Source organism: Bombus terrestris, chromosome 13, assembly GCF_910591885.1.
Source record: "Bombus terrestris chromosome 13, iyBomTerr1.2, whole genome shotgun sequence".
Lineage (NCBI taxonomy): Eukaryota > Metazoa > Arthropoda > Insecta > Hymenoptera > Apidae > Bombus > Bombus terrestris.
In genome coordinates, this window is record NC_063281.1 from 13813728 (window position 1) to 13819855 (window position 6128).

A 6128-nucleotide genomic window follows, 5' to 3' on the forward strand; every position below is an offset into this window, starting at 1 on the left:
CCGGAGTACAGGCAGCCTGCTGGCTGGTTCGATGAAAAAAATAGGGCAGTCACGAACCGAAGGAAAAGGTGAGAAAACGTAAAAGGACGCGGAAGAAGGGATCGAGGAAAAAGGGTAAAAGGGTGTGTGTTCTGAGGACGCTGGCGAAAATATCCCGACTTTAATGCGATTAATTTGTCAGGAACTTTTACGTATTTTAATATTCATTCGAAGGGAACATTGTGCCTTTTTCAGCCGTAGACTTTTCTGTTGCGCTGGCAACAGGCTCGTCGTTCCTCCTTCGTTTCTATGTGCTTTCGCGTTGCAACATCACACACAGTGTAAAGTAATTGGAACGAAGGATCAGGAATATCTGGATATATCTGTACATCTGAACTTGGAAAGTCGCTAAAACTTACTTTTTGCTTATTCGAGACGGCCGGTATTAAGAATATTATTGCCAACTGCCCCCTGGCAATTCATAAACCTAACTTTCGCTGCAATCAACGCCAACTTGGCTTCGCAAAGAGATTTCTACCTCCATTCAGCCTCAAGAAACAAAACAAAGAAGGAAAGAAAGAAAAACGCTTGCATCCCCGAAGTTCCCCAAATTGTCCTAGAACGAAACGAAATCGCATTGTTCCGCGAATTCTCGAGTTCGCGTGACAAGGAATAGGAAGAATCGTCGCCGAACTTTCCTTGGCTAAACATCCAAGTCACGCAGCCGAGTGTCGCGCTTTAAAGCTGAAGATTCCTCGAAAGGAAAGAAACTGAAGGTCCGAGCGATTGTGTCTCGAGAATAGTCAGCGGCGAGAGAAAAGGAAAGGCGAAAAGGGGGAGAGGATTTTGTCTTCGACGAGCTTTCCTCTTGGCCGACAGGCAACTTGCGATTCAACATCGAAAAATAAATAGGAAAGCGATTTGCAGAATTTCCATCGAAGCGATTTCCATCGAAGATAAGAATTTTTCACACGACGTAGTGAAATTTGGAAAAAAGACGGATACGTGAATACGTAACTTTGAAATCATAGAGTTACAGAAGGTTAAACAAATAGAGAAATTAATCGGATTTATCGTTATACGGGAAACGAAATTTGCCAAAAGTGCCATCCGGCACGGAAAGTTTCTCCAGGCGAAACTATTGGCACGGTTTCCGAAAGAACATGCGTTTCCTTAGAGCGTTCCATATTTGTTTAATTAGTCGAGCAATGATGGCACTGGGAGCACCGGGGTATTGGACACTGTAGATAGATAGCCCGGTAGGAAGCTCCGTGTGGAGTTGCTAATTAAACTCAGTACGAACTACCCTCAACTTGGACTTTCGTCGTGAGTGCTGGTTTTAACGACGACAAGCCTCGTTCCGTAGAAATCCTCGCGGAGAATCTATTTGCTATTTCCCTTTACCCTGTATCTGCTTTCTATTTGGTCTGTCTAGCTTCTTGAATTTTCATTTCGAACGCCTTTCTTAATTCGTCAAAGGAACTCGTTAACGGATTCTCAGCCGCGATTCGTATTATCGGGTCGTAATTTGCATCTACGGTGGTTACACGGCGATTCTGTAATTCGAGTCTCCTTCGTTTTATAAGACGAAGAGCATCGAGCAAATCGGAAAGTGTGATAAATTCCGCGCGATGTTAACGTTGATAATTAATTATCAGACATTTAGCGCAAGATGGCTGAAAAAGATACAAATTACGAAAAAGAGTAGAAAATTTTGAATCGGTTCTAATTCGATGTCCAAGGATTTAAAGTTTTACCCAACAGGATAATTAGTAAACTCTTCTGATATTATGATTCCTCTATCAGGCGAATGCTATCACGGTCTGCCTGTTGCTGTCAAAGATTGGTAATCGGCGATATCATGGAAATAAGGCAATAATATCATGGAATCGAGGCAATAATAATGTGGGGGCAATAACAACGGGAAAAGGTTTCTTTCATAGATTATCCCATTGGAAGAATAAAAGGCAACGCTGTGGACATCTTTCGTGCTTGATCGTATAGTTTAGAATATTTCGAGGTCTAGGTGTTAGCCTAGAATAGTTTCGAATGTCAGGCATTTCGGAAATTTCATGATAAACGAGCCGCATTCCCAAGTGGCTCTCGAGTCTCGAATAGCTGAGAAGTTTCGACATTTTTACGAGACTCGATGTAATTAGTGTGAAAATTGCGGTGGTAAAGGTACGTATGTATTAATGTTTGTGATTATGTATGTAGTTAATATTATATTTTACAGAAGAAACATAAAAGAGGTGGTCTTTTTTAACGCGAGCTCTAAAAAGGAATAACGTTGCTCTTCTTTACATATTCGTTGAACGATCAGCCTCCAAGTTCCTCTTTATTCTTTCATTTCTTCATCGTCGTCTGAACTTTTCCCCTCCATAATTTTATTTAACGCCACTTCTAGAATCGCTAGTTCGCACTTCTTCTCCCTATTCTGTACATCTTTAAAAGCACTTTCCTCCACCATCGTCGAAGGAACAAAGACGAAAAAAGCCAGACTTTTAAAAAAGGCAACAAAAGGAACCATCGAAGAAAGAGAAAAATGAAAAAAAGAAAAACAGGAAGAAAGTAAAAAGATTAAAGGAACATCGTCGTTAGGTTCGATCTTTTCGACATGGTTCGATTCGACGGGAAATCATCTGGCCTTCTAGCCTACTCTCCTCTCGACCGGTTGCATGCACGAACCCGTAATAATATGGATGACTTCGATGCGATTAGGAACGCAAGCTCGCCGAGGATGGCTCTTCAGAGGTGCTTACCAGGCGTTCACCTTCTCTGTTCCGCTCTTACGAGTTCGCTTGCAATATTCGAGCCTTCCTACCCGTAAGCATCCTTTCAACCTCGCCCTTGTCATTCCCTCGCCATACCGCCTTCGCGTCATCCTCCAGCCTAAAGGACTGCCAGCCCGAGAGTATCTGCCTACTTAACACAAGCACCGTGCATACATTTTTAATCGGCTCCACGCGATGCCCGACATCTTTGCGTTCATCGATCCGTGCTGAGATTCGCGCATAGGATTTACAATTTACGGAGAATTCTCTCTATGCTGCTTCGTTTAGGTCTCCCTTTCACGTTGGTCTGTTTGAACGTATGTCTGCCAGGTGCTAGTTTCAGACAAAGTAGGAAATATTTATCGAGGCGACACTAATCTCTCAAGTGAATTTTTGTCGATCGTTTGGAGAAAGATTCGAGAATTGATATAGTTGAACTAGTTAAATGAATTTTAACGCGCATAGAAATATTTGCGAACAGACAAGTGAAACGACAATGTTTGTTACGATACGATTAAAATTACGAATTGTAGCAGATTATTGCAGCACAGACTCGTTCAGCTGTATTCAATTTACGTTTCCTACGATTGTCGTTTTTTGACGCTGTACAATCATCATATATCCTCGTAATAACATCTACACGGTAATTTGCATTCGCTCGATCACTACATTTATGTAAATTTAAGATTTAATTACTTTTGATAATCAACGATTGAATACAGAAATAAATTAATATCTGATGATACAAAGCATGTAATAATTAACGTCGATCGTTCATTTCTACGAACATTTTTAGTTTTAAATATTTAACGTAGAGTGTATTTCATCGATAAATTTGATGATAAATTACATATCCTGTTTTTGAACACTCGTTCTCTCACGTATCTCCGCGGGAAATAAAGTTAAAGGAGCGCCAAGTGAAACAATCTCGGAACATCCCCTAATGGCGTTCTTTTGATTCTCTCCTATCGCGTATCTTTATATTTCTCTTTTTTACTTTGCTCTTCCTTGTCCGAAGACCGCTTGTCTCTTCCAACTATTTTCATCGCAATTTTTCATTTTTTCTCCTTCTTTCGTATATCTTGCTTCTGAAGGATTTCTTCCGTTCTACAATTCGATTTTCCTTCGCCCTTTTGCCATCCGCCACCTTTCAATCCCTCGTGTAAGCTAGACACGGTGCACGTTTAATTTCCGCCCTCTCGGTTCGACTGTACGCTCAGAGGTCGCAGAAACGCGAAGGGACCTGGTAAACGATAATGACGAGTATATCTTATAATTCTGCGAGGTCGCGCCAACTTGAGTTTCGTCGCTCGAACTTCCGCCTAATTGTTCCATCAAATATTATCCATATCCATAGGTACCGTGACCACGTATTACCAAAATTGTTACGTATCCGATCTCTTATTACGATGTAACGCTTTGTTTTGTGAATTTTTCGATCGATAAACGATCGAACGAACGATGAAACGAACGACCGAATAAAGATATTTTTCGTTCTTTTTTTTTCGTTCCATTAATACGAATGAAATTTATGTTCGTAGAAACGTAAGAATAAGTGCAAATCTGATTCGCGTTGTGCGTATCTGAACGTACAGTCACTGAACTTTTTTAACTGCAGCCCCGATACAAAGTAAAATTACGTGGATAGAGAAAACGACCAACGGGTAAGTCAGTTTTAATACTTTGAAGCGTTTAGCGTAACGCCGCAAACAGAAGATTAACGTGAAATTATGTAATGTATATAATCGGGTCGCTTTCTCGTTCGAACTCGCGATTCTTAAGTACTTCGTTACTTAACGAGTAGTTAAGTAATTATTACATCGTTCTTACACGAGCCTATTAAAACTTGCTAATTTAACACCGTTCTCTTATAAAAGACTCCGAAGAAATTTCTTCTATAACCACCGTAAGAATGCAATTTGTGCAAATGTAAATACTGCATATAACGATTTATACGTCTTTCTATGCACCGATGATCTGGCAAATATTTGAATGAAGTGAATCGTCCCTTGAAAAAATTCCCATTCACGCAAAATGCTACTATATTCTTGTATAATTCGTTCTTGAGTCCCCCTAATTGTCAAACATTTATTAACATAGAACTAAGCCCAAGACGTTGTTGTTCCTTTTAGTATGACTAGTCTCGAGACATTGTATAAATTGTATTAAATACGATATCTTTTATTCCTTGCAAATTATGATTCTTGTCACTTGCCGATTCATCGATATTAGTTAGCAAATTGTCATACGAAAAGACCTTGAATTACAAAAGTCTATCGTTAGCCCGGTAAAAAAAATAACTATTCTAAAAAATAACCACCAGCTACTCGTTGAGAAAATTCTGACGAGCTCCCTTTAAGTCTTAGGGGGTCACGCAGTCGACTAAACGAACGTAATAGCGAAGTTCGAGCCGTTGCAGAAGGTTCGTGGCAATTATCATCGTGAAAGGTAAGGGCAAACGCGAGGCGTTTCGTCTTGAGGGCAGAACGCTGCTGGACGTAAAATTTCTTTAATCTGGCGAAGTAACGCGCGAAGAGTCGGTCGCACGCGGCCGTAGAATTCTTCGTTTCGCTAAGTTGGTAACAATTAGTAGTTAGTAAGCCCCGAGAGCTAGGTCGTATTCTCTGGCAGCAACGATTATTGCGGGCCAGGCAATGGTACTAACGATGCGTACGCAAACTTTACATTTATCGTTATTGTGCCTCGTCAACCCGCCGTGCCAGCTGTTCTACACTTCCGTAGCCACTCCTTTCTTTTGTTCCTGACGCTAGTGCCGGTTTTTCTCTATTCCGTTTTCCTCTTTATCTTTAAGTCCTTCTTTTAACGGATCCCATACGTTGTCTCGCTATAATACTCTTCCACGATCGTTACGACCGTCGATTTTCTTCTCTTCTATTCTTTAATTCTATAGCTACTATATAATTTCTTTTATCATTACAGTTAGCTCTCGCGATTGTCTTCGTTTTCTGATCGTTTTTGCTTTTAATCGTCAATCTTCCTTGCAATGGATATCAAGTTTCTCCTCCCACTCTTGGTGGTTATTATTCCTTTTTCTTTATCGTTTTTTTACTCCTACGGGTACTTACTTCTTTCATCGAGTCATTTTTCTTTTCAGTTTTCTTCATCTTTTCACATTTACGTCGATGGATATGTTTCATTCTTTTCTTTATGGCCGCTTCCTTTTATCCTTTGCTCGTTTCCAGGGCTATTTTATGTTTATGCTATCTGTTTTCGCAAATGCTTCACCTTTCCGCGATTCTTTTTTCTCGGGAGATATCCAATTTTTCTATTTTCCGTTTTTATCGATCTTCGCTGAAAGATATTTCCTATTATTACTCTTCCGAGCCTCGAAACGGAGCAACCGAAAACATCGAA

The 6128-nt window shown here is 40.3% G+C and overlaps 1 long non-coding RNA gene across 1 annotated transcript in view; it reads left to right on the forward strand.

Moving 5' to 3' along the window:
* LOC125386207 overlaps positions 1-6128 on the forward strand; it is a 66229-nt gene that overhangs the window by 27264 nt on the left and 32837 nt on the right. The gene's annotated exons all lie outside the window — the stretch shown is intronic.